The following is a 15,478-nucleotide window of genomic DNA, read 5'->3' as shown; positions in this document are numbered from 1 at the left end:
TTGCCAGTCCCTAAACCTTCCCTTAACCTCATGTTAGTCACCCCTATGGTAGGCCTGAGGGCAGAGTGCATTGTAAGCATAAGGTAGGACAAGCCTGACCAAGTTGGCATGTCCTAATAGTGAATTACAGCCATTTTCGTTTTTCACTATTGTAAGGTAACCTGCTCTCCATTAGTTAGAATGGGCTGCCAGGATTATTAATGCTATAATCCTAGCTGGCTCGGGGAGCATGGTGCAATGTCGAGTATGGTATCCCTGAACTCGGGGTTTAATCACGCATCCATTGGTGTGGATGGTTTTTGGACTCTGGGTTTGAAAATAGCACTTTTAGAAAGTGGCTATTTTCTTGTCTAACTATTTCTGGTTTCTGCTGGTTTGGGGTGTGTGTGACAGGAGCTGGGGGGCTCCAGAGGTCTGAATGAGTCAGTGTGGGATGAGTGGGACATTTGCATTGAGAGTAGGGGGAGAGTAGTTCCTGATAGCCTGCCCTGCCTGATACAATGCTGGCTCCACCTCCTGCCAGGCGACTGATGGCTCTGTGCCTGCCAGGGACGATCCTGGCCCCACCTCCTACCAGGAGGCTGATAGCTCTGCTCCTGCCAGTGACAATGCTGGCTCCACCTCCTGCTGGGCGTCTGAGGACCCAGCCCTGCACAGTGAATAGGCCAGGTGCCTCTGCCTGGCTACACCCACAACAAACCCAGGATGTTGGGAAATTCCCCTGCATGGACAAAGGGATCAAAGCCAAAAAGGGGTATAAGAGAAGGACCCCTGAACCAAGAATTGAGATCACTTCTGACAAGGAAACCTGAACGAAGGACAAGAAGCCTGCTGATCCAAGGACTTGCCTACCCCTTCTGCCAAGAGTGCTGTTTGTTGGGGGAATCCTGCAGTTGCTTCTTTATTTTTGCCAATGAACCAGGAGAGAGGAACTGTGTGTGTACTCTCAAGCTTTGCTAAAGAAAATCTCCAAGGGCTGGAAGAGTGCCAGCCTCCTGTTGAAGTCACAGGGCTAAAGGACTTCATTTGCTAAAAGTGCTTGTTGCTGGAACCAGAAAATCCAGCACCTCTGAAAGAACCCAGCAATCTCGACGCCGACGGACGCCGCCGAATCCAGCTCGACATCGTGAGTAACGGCTCCAGTGTCCCGCTTCCTCGACGCCGGCTGCAGGGCCCGATCAACGCCAGCAGCAACGCCAGTGAGTAGCGAGTTCGGCTCCAGCTCCAAGTGACCCTGTGTCTGCACCGCTGCTGATCGCATCGACTTCGAAGCCCTCTCGACGCTGTGAGCGCTGCTCACTCTTGCAACTTCATCATCGACATCGACGACGACGCCGTATCCTGCTTTGCCTCGTGAGCGCTGCTCCTGCCTGACATCTGTCGACGCCGCTGCAGATCGTCCCGACTCCGAGGCCCGATCAACGCCGAAGACGCGACGCCGGACATCTCGACGCCGCTGATCATCGTGTGCTTCGCTTTTCCAAGGTACTGTGTTGTGGGGGTCTGTGCGACTCCGGGCTCGGCGTAGCGCTCCTCGCGATCGACGCCGAACCTTTGGATTAACTTTGCCTTGACGTCGTGTGACTCCAGTGTGGGTTACATTGTTGCCAAGAACTGTGTTTTAAAGAAGAAGAGTTGCTTTTGATACTAAAGAGTCTTGTGCTAAGAAGACTAAGAAGAAACTACACTTGAACTATTATTTTTCCTTCCAAGAGTATTTATTAAGATTGTGGTATATTTTTGTCGTTAATTGGTCTTGTGCTAAGCCTTAAATAAAAATTCTTATTTTTATAATACTACTGTGTCGTGTCCATTTGTAGTGTATTCACTTTATTACTGTATGTGGTCATAAATGCTTAACACACAGCCTCTGAGATAAGCCTGTCTGCTCTGCCGAGCTACCAAGGGAGTGAGCAGGGGTTATCAAAGGGTGTGATCCCCTTGCCCTGACTAGAGAAGGTGTGTCCCTATTTGTCAGAAGTGCATACCTCTGCTAACTAGAGACAGCCGGTTCTAACACCTGCCAACTTAGGGTGAACAAGGCAAACACAAGGAAATGATGGACGGAGGGCTGAAACTTTTCAAACACCCACCCTCAGTCACAGATCTGGATTGAATCCATCATCGTTCTGTAGCTCACTTCGCCACCTCAGTTTGCAGGCAAGATTATTTTTGTGCGGGAAAGAGCACCTTCCTGCACAAAACCAATCCTCAGAGGCACAATGCAACACACTTAGAAAGAGGAATAAACCAGGAGAAATAAATATATTTCTCTTCGTTACAGTTCCGATGGGAAGGTGTAGCATTTGGACGCATTACCAAGTTTACTAGTGTTGGTAACTATAGGATTGTGCCAAAATCCATGGGTCGTAGCAAGGGAGCGCCCACGCTCCACCCATGGGATGCCTCCCTGGGGCAGAGTACCACAAGGCAGTAATTTGGGCTGCCTTGCGTTACTCCAGATTTGTTAAGCTACTGAGAGTCGCGCAAGGTGGCTTTGAGCGGCTTGATAAATCTCACTTAGGTTTTGCATTGCCCATGTTCCCCCTTGCATGGCACAAAACTATGATAAATTTGAACCCAAAGTTTGGAAATTAGGATGTTTTGAAAACTGTAGCATCAGAATTAATGGCTATTAACACAAGCATCCATCGTACAGTACGGATCCTATAGGAATGTGGTGTGCAAATAATGCTGAGCTGGTTCAAATCTTCAAATGTATGATAAATTTAACTTGCTAAATGCTCCTAAACATCATATGTGGTCTGAGCCAGGAATGTAGACACCACTTTTCGACATCAAGCACAGGCTGTGAGCGAAGTTACGCCTCATGAACACTCTGAATTTGAAAATGATGAATAAATGAGAAGATTCTTGCTACGCCGATGAAAAGCGGACCTTGGTTGAGTGCATTAGCACTAAGAGAGTGTTAAAGACTGGTGTGAAAAGTAAGCAAGCAAGCCAGGCATTCAGAGCCAAAGTTTAACCTGTGTGACTCTTGAAATGCGACTGCCGCACACGCTGTAGTAACTGAATTTAGTCCTTACATTATGCCAATATTCCCATAAGGTTGCTCTTATTCAAAGTACACCAAAGGTGAATACGCATTTTAGTTTTTTTAAAATATTTTTAATATGCAAACTTTCTCTGGGTTTTTATAGTTTTCTTCTTTGAGGTTAAGGGAGAGGCATTCTAGTAAATAAGGTGCACATCACTGGAGTGCAGGTGACATCCTAGTTTTTTTTTTTAATTAACCGCATAATTGCCTTAGAGCTGATTTTTGTATGTGGGGAAAGTGAAAAATGCACCATTAAGCATTTTTGTTCTGAAACAAAAGGAAGTAATTGGTGGTTATCAATCCTAAAAACATAACCAGATTGTGCAGTTTGCCAGATTATAAATTATGCAGAACGAAATTAAAGCATACTTTTATGCATTAATTTCGTACTACCCAATTATGAGATGTCAGTTTTTTTCCTCAGTCAGTTTCACCAGGTGCGGTATAATCAAACACAATGGGCCTCATTTATGAAAAGTGACGCATCACTGCATGAAAACAGCGATGCGTCACTTTTCACTGCGCACTCCTTGCGACATTCCTGATGCGTCATATTTAATGTATGACGCATCATGTCGCAAGGAGTTACAGATATGTCAGTGTTTCTGACGTATCTGTAAGCGCAAAAGTGACGCATTGCTGGAGTGTGTCACAAAAGTGACACAACTCCAGCAATGCGTCCTTTCACATGGGAAAAGCCCCATGTGAAAGGGCTTGCGTCAGTCTTACGCCTGCTGTGAGGCAGGCGCAAGATTTTGACGCAACAGCGTCCTAAAAGTGACGCAGTGAAATCTCATAGATTTCACTGCGTCACTATTACGAGGCTTTTTGCGGGGGAACGCCCACTCTGCATACATTATACCTGACGCAGGTATAATGTGGCGCAGGGGTTTAAAAAGTGACGCATCTACCTAGATGCGTCACTTTTTAAATATGGCGCAACAAGGCGCATTTTTTACAACGCTGGTGCGTCACAAAAAGTGACGCACCGGCGGCGCAAAACTGACGCAAGGCCTTCATAAATAAGGCCCAATGTTTCCAGACAATAAATATCGCGTGAAGCTTCGGCAGCAGCAGCACCAGGTTTCAGTCTTCTTTTTTTAAAAAGGGGACCATACACTCCTACCCCGCAAGAAAAAAAGCTTCCCCTTCCCTCCTCTACTTCCTCCACCCCCTCACCTGCCACCCCACCCATAGGCACGCACATACATTTACCATCGCCGCAAAGTAGATGGCATATGTATGTGATACAACTGAAGACAACACTAAGGTAAGTGTTGAGAGAGACTTTGTTCCGTAACACCACCACAGTCCAGTCAGCTGGAGTCAGCTGTGGAATCTTCAGAACAAGGTAAGCATGAACCAAGGGGACAGAGGAAGGGGGAGACGGAATGTATCAACTGCCAGATTATAACACACTTCTTAGGCAAGGTGAACAAAGTAAAAAGGAAAGGCGTGGAGGAGAGAGAGAGAGAGACAAAGGAGGCTTCCCATTCCTCTCTGTTAAGACTTGTTAACTGTAAGACAATTTCCTCTCACTCCCCATTGTCAGAATCCTCTTCTACTTCAATCGGTGCATGGGATAAGTAATATGCCACAATATTGTGCCCACCAGGCACATATATGACCTTGAAGTTTTAACCTTCCAAACCCAAAACCCATCTAGCAATCCTGGGTGTAGTCCTGTCCAACTCTTTCATGGTAAAAAGAAACATAAGGGGTATGTGATCTGTTTTTACTGTAAATGGAATTCCCCATAAAAAGAACTTGAAATATCTGTTGGCCCAAAAGCAGGCAAGTGCCTCCTTTTCTACCATAGAGTAATTTTTCTTTGCACCTTTGAGTGCACAAGAGGCAAATGCCACCCCTTGTTCCTTGCCCTCCACACATTGAGTGAGGCTTACTCCCAACCCTGTGTTGCTTGCATCAGTACATAGAATTGTGGGCTTGTTGGGGTCACATCTACCTAGAGATGGGGCAGCCAAAATACCATCTTTTACTGCCCTGAAAGCGTCATTACATTCACTTATACATACATAAAGGACCTTGAACTTGAGCAAGGTCCGTAATGGTTCTACAATGCTGGCATAGTTACGAACACATTTGTAGTAATACTCCGATAGGCCCAGAAAAGACTTAATATCCTCAACACACGAAGGCGCTTTAGTGTTTTGAACAGCTTCCACTTGAAGTACCTTGGTTCTGATGGCATTGTGTGAGATAGTGTGGCCCAGGTACTCTACAGATGCCACTCCTATTCAACACTTCTTCTTTTTTAAAGTGAGTCCAGCCTTTTCCAGATTGGCAACACACTTCTCAGCTTGACATTATGCTCCCCCACATCCTTTCCATAAATGACGATGTCATCTTGGAAGCATAATGTTCAGGGAAGATCCATTAGCACACATTGCATAATGCAATGGAAAGCAGCTGCAGCCGAGGCCAATCCAAACGGCATAAGAAAGAACTAGAACGCACCGAACAGGGTAATAAAAGATGTAAGGTGACAGGAATCTGGATGGAGCTCTACCTGGTGCTAGGCCGCTGACAGATCCACAACACTGAAGCAACTAGCACCTTTGATCAATGTGAGGACCTGGTGGCTGCGTGGCAGAGGGTGTCTGTCTACCCAGATGTTTTCATTCAGGTGCCTGAGGTTCAATTATAGTCTAATGTCTTTACCACAGAGGCTTTGGTGGTGAGAAGTATGGGAGCCAACCATACGAATTTTCAATGGGCTCAATCACACCTAAGGTATGTAGGCGGTCCTGTCTTAAGCTGTTTTGCATCATTTGGGGAATTGGCCTGGCTTTATGTGCAAACGGCTTGGCCTTAGATTTGAGTTTAATGGAATGTTCACTGAATACCCTAGGGAATTCATTACAGTCCTCCATCACTCCCACTGATGGGTCCACCAGAAGGACTTGGTTGGGAGTGTTAGGGTCCAATTTGATACCCAATTCCTTTTGGTGCTTCCACCTAAGTAAGCTGGAATCTTGCTGTGTAACATAAATCTTGCCAACTGTTCTCCTGCCTTTGAATCCAATTTCCATCACAGTCATCCCCCGTAAAGGTATGGGATCTCCATTGTAGCCCCCAGGTTGTATATCAGGAGATTTCAACATGTCTTGCCATGCAGGAAAAAGATCAGAAAAGCGTTTTGCGTCAACTAATGTGTAGGGGGAGCAAGAATCAGCAAGTACAGACACGTTTCTTATCAAGTGTGATATTGCATGAATGAATGAATGAATACGCTCTTATATAGCGCATGGCTACCCTGAGGCATCCCAGCGCATGAAGGAAAACGTGTGGATTCAGTGCTATCTTGAAGTTGGACCACAATTTTGATCTCAGCAGGAGATTCATGTTCACTGGCAAAGACTGGTTTATTACGTTGCTCTCTACAGACTCTTGCCATGTGGCCTCTTCTTCCACACTTGTGACACAGAACTGCTCTGGCTGGGCAACCTATGTTATTTGCCAAATGGGCTAGGCGGCCAGACCTGTAGCACTTGGGTTTGACCGCTGAAGAGGAGGTGATACTGATTTTATTTTTGTTGTTCATCCCTATCTCTTGTTTGTTGATGACATTTACATCAGATATCTTGTCTCCACTCTCTTTCAAAGCCACAATGCAGTTGGCTGTGTGTTCAATTCCTACCGCAATGTCTATTGCTTCTCTAAGGTCAGGATTTGCAACCAGTGGTCTTTCCTGGATCTTCAGATTATTGGTCCATCTGACCAACTGATCTCTAAAAAGTGATTCTTGTAGCTAATCAAACTCACCTGTATTCGCTGAACATTTTAAAACAGCAATGAACGGTTTTACATTTTCAGTTTTCCTTGTATTCTTGAGAAACATATGTGCCCTTCGAGCACTACGTTAATTTTCTTCCAAAAGTGCTTCCCTAGCATGTTTACCGCAGCTTGGTAGGCATTTTCATCTTCATCGCTGTCCTCTCCATCCGGACCGGACACTAATATATTATCGTACATTTTGCAACATTTAATCCCTAAGATATGAAGCAACGTGTGTACTTAACGGGGAGAATGCAACGAAGTAAGACGAGGCAATTAGAGGCGCACATGTCCACTTGACAGTGCTATTGTGATCTAGAAAGTTGTGGTCTGTGGCCACATGTGGGAGCTGGGCTACCTATGAGGACTTGCAGGGCGCCAGGGAAAATTCAGCATTGATGGACGCGATAGAGGCAACTGTGGTGAATGGCAGAGGCCCGCTGAGGAGAGGAGCTCGCTACGAAGTCTGGGGACTGGTTGAGCAGCATCTGGGAGTGATGACGTCATGCTCTGTGACAAATTGCTGCGTGTGCCGGGCCCGGGGGCATTGTGGCCGATGCAGTGGGAGCAGTGACCAGGCCTGACGGGAGACGGAACTGAGCTGCCTGTGGGGTCTTGCGGAGCACAAGAGAGGGTGCAGTGCTGGCTTCTGCGGTGTGCTGCAGAGGCCCAGGACATGAGCAGAGTCTATTGCAGAGGTTGGGGCCCGATCGAGCACTGTCCAGAAGTGACAAAGTGGTCCACGCTCTTAGTGCGGCAGTGCAGTGACTGCCATGTAGGCCTCCCTCGGCTGGCGGAGGGCATCCTGTGGTTGAGGGACCAGGGCTGGTGCAGGCCGTGCCAGTGTATATGGCCCCTTCCAAGGTTCTGTGATGGTCAGAGTGTGCATGTGAGAGGCCCTGGAGCAGAGAGCCGCTCGGTGAAGCCGCTGAGTTAGGGGCCTGATTGCTAGACCCCCTGAGGATTGGACTGCCTGGCTCGAGGTAGGTGTGTGCCCCCAAGAGCCCTGAATTTGATTCACTGTGGAGACTAGAGAGGTGCCATCGCGTGTGCATAGGTTGGAGCATAGTGGAGTTGGAGGTCTGTTGAGACCTGAAAGACTCGAACAGGAGGATGGCGTTTTGCTGTCAACGCCGCGACACTCTGGAACTCCCTTCCCCTCAAGATTCACACTGAACCCAGCCTTCAGAAGTTTCGTGGGGCTCTAAAAACTTTTCTTTTTCCGAGGGCTTGTTGATTTTCCACTTTCTCTTGGTAATCCTGACTCACAGCGCTGGGACGCCTATGGGTATCCATGCGCTTTATAAATCTGTTTTCATTTCATTTCATTCACTGTATCCCAAGGGAGCCCAGTGCTGAGTGGCGGGCAGGGATGCTCTGGTGTGCCTGCTGGCTTGGATGAAGGTTAGCTGGGGTGTGAGAATTGTTCCCTGGCACGGACCTCGGCGACTACCCCCAGGGCCGGTGCGGTTTTGAGCTCCCTGATCTTGCCTTGATCCTGCGAGTGGCTGGTCGTCACCTGGTGGCCCCATCTACAATGTACCAATATGGGTAAAATAGATGTCAGACAGTCAAAGTTACCCTTTGAACAGCCAGAGACCCCCGCAGGGAACTGAGGTCCTGAGGGAAGAGTTGAATGTAGACTTCGCAGCAGGAGGGGATACTTCCTTGGATTCTGACATACAGGCCATGTTTAGAGACCTTAAACAGTCCCTCACAGCTATCGACTACAAAATTGACTCTCTGTCTGACAGACTTCATCGCCTGAAGGAGAAGGTGTCCACTGAGGATGAGCAAATTGGTGAACTAGAACAAAGTACGTCCACAGTATAAAATGATGGCAACACCATGAGAGCAAAGCTCCTTCACATGGAAAAAATACTGGAACTCATTCGCAATAAAAATTTAGATTTAGAGTTCAGATCAAGGAGAAATAAAATCAGAATTATGGGGATTCCTGAGTCTATGACCATGAAGCAAATTGAGGACTATGTTGAGGAGAAGTTGTCCACAGTGTTTATTGTGGAGCAGGCACACAGATCGCTGGGACTGAGGCCTCCTCCCAGAGCCCCTGCGCGTCCCATCATTGCCCGACTCCTGAATTATTGGGACAGAGACATGGTCACATTCAACAAACAATTAGGAAGGGTCTAAGGGCAAGTTTACCGACCGACCAGATATATGCCCCGAACTCAATATACAACAACAATTAATATCTGGGGGTCTGAGAACAAATCAGTAAGTCAGACAAATAGGACCACTATACCAAGATATACAGAACAGCATCAGTGAGAGAGAGTAGGTAATTACAGGCCAAGTCAAGGCTCAAGAGTATATGGAGAAAAATATTGTTCCCATCAGAAGCCACACTGTACCGCCCTTGTTGTCATCATTTGGGTTCTCCTTACCCAGGAGACGTAACGGCCAGTAAGTTGTTACCGTGACCGAAATGTGGTATGAGGGCAGAACAGAAAGGAATGTAAGCGGCTAATGAAAAAAGCAGTGTATGGTGGTTAAAGTGAAAAGTGAGGAGTAATAGTAAAATTAGGTGAATTGGGTGGAGAAAGAGTTTTATTGATATCCCCCAATCCCTAAGATTAAAAGGCAGGTGTGGGTGCAGGTTTTAAATAATAACCGCACTTTAAAGTGGTCGACATGTTTCTGCATTCACAAGAAAAGAGTTTCTAATGCATTCTTCAGGACCTAGTTGGGAATACACTACTGCTTTATTAATAATGGTTGGAAAATAATGAAAAAATATCACCTGGGTGTCCCAGGCGTGCTCAGCCGTATACTGTTAATGCATAGTGGCATTGGATCCAACATGAAAGACAAACAGACAGACAAACGAGGAAACAAATGGACATCAAATATTATTCACATTGTTCCTGTTTTCAATCATACTGAAAATACAATATGTTCACTCATACTAGGACGCAGTCTCTAGTATACACTCACCCATATATGTTGGTTGAGAGGCTTCACCCCACCTGGCCGCTCTAGAGGTAATCATAAAACATTTAAAGAGCGGTTTCATAATGCGAAAGGAAATAAAATAGAGTTTACTTGGAGACAAGAGGTGGTCTGAACCTCTTATGCATCAATTGATGATTGACTTGTAGACTCCCCGCCGTGATCTATCAAACCCAGATAAGACGGGTACCAAATGTTTGCGCATACAAAGTCTCCCAAGTTATACAGAGATCTATGTCCCAAGTTATACAGAGATCTATGTACAGGGTAGAGCGTAGAAATGCGTGGCTTAACAGTGAAACGAGTTTGCACAATAATAAACTACCATGATTGTGCGCTGGTAGCTAAGTCTCGTCTCAGATGCCGGCAAGTGATATGCCACACCCTATGTTGTAAAAAAGTAGGTAGCTTTCCAAATGTGAGAAATAGCAGGCTTATCAGTAAGCGCCACGAGGAGCGCAAAGCCTTCTATTTCTAAATCACGGAGAGCCCATTAGAAGCGGTAACTGCTCCGTGTACATGTTAGCACTACGAAAGAATGCCGGCACTGTGAAAAATGCCCCGTTCTTGTATGCCGATAGATTGGTATAGTCTCTCTTACTCTCACAAGATGTAAAAACCAGCTAAGTAGGTAATTTTAAATTTCAGTGTTAGCAAACTTATCAATGAGTAGCGCGGAAAACCCTTTGTCTCTCTAAAACGGAGTTGCCATTAGAAGCGGTCGCTTCTTCGTGTGTGCGTTAGGAAGCTTATCAGTGCGCACACCGAGAAGCGCAATGGCATGCTTACCTTTCCGTCGGTGTCTCCGGGCAGTCTTCAGTACTGCTTGGGGGGGCACCGGCGAAGGATCGCGGAGATGTTTTGTAAACTTGTGAATTTTGCTCCCTGAACGTCACGTGACAGGAGGCGGTCACGTGGTGTCAGGGATTCTGGGATATGTAGTTTACCACGCGTTTGCGCCAGTTAGTGAATGAAAACCGGGCAAAAACGCATATTACAAGGCCTTGCTCAAGGAGGTACACTACATGAATTAAATAAAATGTAACACAATATGTCCCATGTGTGTTGTTACATATGGATATTGGGTCGGTTATTTGACAGGTAGAGATAAGAGTATATGGCAACTCGAGACCACACTCGATAGGGTATTTTCGAGTGGTGCGGGATAACACTATACAGAGCATAAATCAGAGGGGCATCTGAGACGAGACTTAGCTACCAGCACACAATCATGGTAGTTTATTATTGTGCAAACTCGTTTCACTGTTAAGCCACGCATTTCTACGCTCTACCCTGTACATAGATCTCTGTATAACTTGGGACATAGATCTCTGTATAACTTGGGAGACTTTGTATGCGCAAACATTTGGTACCCGTCTTATCTGGGTTTGATAGATCACGGCGGGGAGTCTACAAGTCAATCATCAATTGATGCATAAGAGGTTCAGACCACCTCTTGTCTCCAAGTAAACTCTATTTTATTTCCTTTCGCATTATGAAACCGCTCTTTAAATGTTTTATGATTACCTCTAGAGCGGTGCTCCTTTTACCTGCGCTGCAGCCAGGTGGGGTGAAGCCTCTCAACCAACATATATGGGTGAGTGTATACTAGAGACTGCGTCCTAGTATGAGTGAACATATTGTATTTTCAGTATGATTGAAAACAGGAACAATGTGAATAATATTTGATGTCCATTTGTTTCCTCGTTTGTCTGTCTGTTTGTCTTTCATGTTGGATCCAATGCCACTATGCATTAACAGTATACGGTTGAGCACGCCTGGGACACCCAGGTGATATTTTTTCATTATTTTCCAACCATTATTAATAAAGCAGTAGCGTATTCCCAACTAGGTCCTGAAGAATGCATTAGAAACTCTTTTCTTGTGAATGCAGAAACATGTCGACCACTTTAAAGTGCGGTTATTATTTAAAACCTGCACCCACACCTGCCTTTTAATCTTAGGGATTGGGGGATATCAATAAAACTCTTTCTCCACCCAATTCACCTAATTTTACTATTACTCCTCACTTTTCACTTTAACCACCATACACTGCTTTTTTCATTAGCCACTTACATTCCTTTCTGTTCTGCCCTCATACCACATTTCGGTCACGGTAACAACTTACTGGCCGTTACGTCTCCTGGGTAAGGAGAACCCAAATGATGACAACAAGGGCGGTACAGTGTGGCTTCTGATGGGAACAATATTTTTCTCCATATACTCTTGAGCCTTGACTTGGCCTGTAATTACCTACTCTCTCTCACTGATGCTGTTCTGTATATCTTGGTATAGTGGTCCTATTTGTCTGACTTACTGATTTGTTCTCAGACCCCCAGATATTAATTGTTGGTGTACAGAGACACGGTCCTCAGGCTCGCCAAAGAGCAGCACCACATGCCCTATCAAAGGAACACTATATCCTTTTATCCCTGTATAACATACCCTTAAAAAACAGAGGTCAAGTACTCTCTGCTTTATCCTGCAAAGCTGCGCAATTTTCAAGCCAGTAAGACTGTATATTTCACTGACCCAAAGGCCGCTGCAAGTTTGTCAAGGACTTACCACCAGCCAAGACTGAATCGGCCCTTACCAGACGTAGCCAGCACGTGGTAAGAGCGGTGGTGCAGGGCAGGTTGGGGCGAAGTCAACAGAGGACGGGAAAGGTAAAATTAAATGAAAAAACATAAAACCACTTATCTTGCGCTCACTGCATGGCTGAGTCAGCAATGTGGCAATTGCAAGGTGAGTGGTTTTATGAATTTTTAAATTTAATTTTAATTATCCCATTGTCTGTCGACTTTCCTCCCACACCGCCCGCCCCCAACCCACCGCTCTTAGCTGTGCCAGCCAAGCCTGATCCTTACCCGGGGCAACGACAAAGCTGGCCACACAAGTGATAATGATTAAATGTATTAGCTGAAATGGTAATGATCTGCGGGGCTTCTGGGGCATGCCTAGCTCCACCACAAGGATATGGTGTGGAATACTCCTTATAGTACTTTTCTAATTATTCTCCCTTGTGCGCTCCAAAGTGGGGTGCTTACGTCTAGGTACCGGAAGCTGTGAAATCTTCCCTTGTTCCAGTCACCCAGTCTTCATTGGCTTGGAAGTGATGGGCGACTGGTGTTTCCCTTAGGAATGATTCTTTTGTTCTTATACTTTACTAGCCTCATAGGGCTTTGGCTGGATGGGTGGCATGCATTCAGCCTGATTGGGGGGCTGCAGTGGGTGTGGGGGCAGCTGTTGGGGATGTTTCACTTGTTGCTTCTTCCTCTTTGGTCTTTGCCTTTCTTTCTTGCTCTTCTACTCTTTCTGCCTGCACTACAATGCTTCAACCTGTGCAGAAGGGTTTATGGAGCTTGCGACACAGGGGCACCATTTAGTCGAGTGCTGAAGCAATCCCCCATGGCCCCTCTGAAAATGATTATCTGGAATACATGTAGTTTAAATGAAAGATGCAAGGCGAGGCTGGTTTTAACGTACTTTCGGTGGCATGGGCATATATTTTCTTCCTCCAGGAGGTACACTTGAGCAAGCACACTACTAGGAGCTTGCGGGCGGGATTGATTAGTGAGCAGTATGTGGGTGTTACTCTAATTATGCGAGGGGGGTTGCCATTATTATAAGAAAGGGACTGCACTGACGTACTTTCGATTGCTAAATGTTACTAACAGTGGAGATTTGTGATGTTGGCTTGTTCATTGGAGGGACGCCCACTTAGACTTGCGTCTATGTATGGTCCAAAAGTTGATGATCCAGATTGCTTTATTGAGATTTGGAGATTTGTGGATGCTCTTGGGCCCAGGGTGGTGGTGTGAGGAGAGGGATATTTTAATGTTATCTTGGATCCACAGCTTGACAGATCAAGCGACTCCCACAGGCCTAATGCCCCGGCAGTCGCCCAGCTCCTATCCCTTATCATCGATAATGGTTTGACAGATGTTTGGAAGCCTAGGAATGGGAATAAGTGTGAAGGAACTTGTGAGTCTTTGGCAAATTCTTGCTGGTCACGCATTGATTACTGGCTTGCGTCCAGGGATGTGGATGCTTGGATGACCGCTGTATCTCATCTACCGAGCACATTCTCAAATCACTCCCCAGTATTACTTGAGTTCTCTATATCAGAATACCCAGGATGAGCTTTTACTTGGCAGCTCCTGCCTGGAGCCTTGCGACACCAGGCATTTTGTGAGGCTATCCGCGCCGTGCTGTTTTACATTTTTTAGCCACAATGTGGGTACTGTGGAATCCCCATCGGTGCTTTGGGAAGCCTGCAAGTCAGTAATGAGGGGAGAATGCAAAGCTAAGCAGACTGTAATTTGAATAGATCTCTGTAGGGACTTACAACACTTAAGGATGAAATAGTTGCTTTTGACAATGAATATTTTGCTACTCAGCACGTAGAGGTGTTGAGTAAAATACATAGTGAAATTCACAAATTTGAGGAGGCCGGGCAATGCGAGACACCTTGCCTCGGCAGGGAGGCACGGCTGAAGAGCTATGGGGAGGTAGAAAGAGCAGGTAAGACCCTTGCTGCCCTTCTACGGAAGCCCTCAACTAATGATTATATGGCTGAACTCTGCACTAGTGGGAATGAGCTAGTTAATGGCCAAGAGGCAGCGCAGAAGAAAACAGTGGCCTTTTACACTTCTCTGTATAGTACTATACAGACTCGACCCTCCCCCGATCTTAAGGCATTTTTTTTATTCGATTCCGCTGTTATGGCTTGAAGAGGGGCATTGCCATTTGCTTGACAAGCCTTTTACAGAGGAAGACGTCATACAAGTCATTAGAGCACTCCAGACAGATAAATCCCAGGGCCTGGATGGCCTGTCAGCTGTGTTCTGTGAGGAGTATGCTCCCCTTTTGGCCCCTCATCTTACAAATATGTATAGTGAGCCTTTGGAGAGGAACGAATTACTCCCAGCGCTTAGAGAGGCACTAACTGTCACCATCTTGAAGCTGGATGAGGACACACAGCGATGTGAGTCATATAGGCCTCGGTCCATAATCAATGAAGAATTAAATCCTGGCCAAACTAATCGCATCCGGGCTCCTCTCGTTGCTTCCTACTGTCCCGCGCCCGGACCAATCATGTTTCATTCTAGGCAGAGCCACCACGCATAATCTGCACACTTTTTTTGCAATCCTCCAGGAGACAGAGCCCTCGATTGAAGCAGCAGCAATTTTCCGTGATGCTCTTGAGTGGCCATACCTGTTCGCTTTGCTGGCATGATTGGGTCTTAGCTCCAGGTTTCTCCAACTGATTGGTCTTCTTTAAGCAAAACCTAAGGCATGCCTCTGGGTTAATGGAGTTGTTTCCCTCTCATTTCGAGTGTCTAGGGGAACATGACAGGGGTGCCGCTGTCCCCTATACTTTTTGCTATTGCCATGGAGCCCTTGGCTGCTTGTCTAAGGCGGCAGCAACCATGCACACTGTGGCCACGACTTTACCCCCACCATAGTGCTTGTAATCATGTATGCTATGGACGTCACCTTATATGTTAAAAACCCAGCTAGAATTTGGACCTGTTGATGAGGGAGTTGAATCGATTTGGTGGGCTTTCTGGAATCTCTGTTAATTGGGCCAAGTCAGTGATGTTTCAGCTGACAGAGGTAACTGACTGGCTGACTCGAGAGGTGGAT

General features: G+C 46.2%; 1 protein-coding gene across 2 annotated transcripts in view; it reads right to left on the bottom strand.

Moving 5' to 3' along the window:
- The window catches only part of RASGRF2 (Ras protein specific guanine nucleotide releasing factor 2), a 1,825,430-nt gene that overhangs the window by 1,146,937 nt on the left and 663,015 nt on the right, over nucleotides 1–15,478 (bottom strand). The window lies entirely within an intron of this gene.

The sequence above is a fragment of the Lissotriton vulgaris genome, chromosome 3_1 (genome assembly GCF_964263255.1).
Source record: "Lissotriton vulgaris chromosome 3_1, aLisVul1.2, whole genome shotgun sequence".
NCBI lineage: Eukaryota > Metazoa > Chordata > Amphibia > Caudata > Salamandridae > Lissotriton > Lissotriton vulgaris.
Note: the sequence above shows the minus strand (reverse complement) of the source record. Positions and strands in the feature narration are given on the sequence as shown.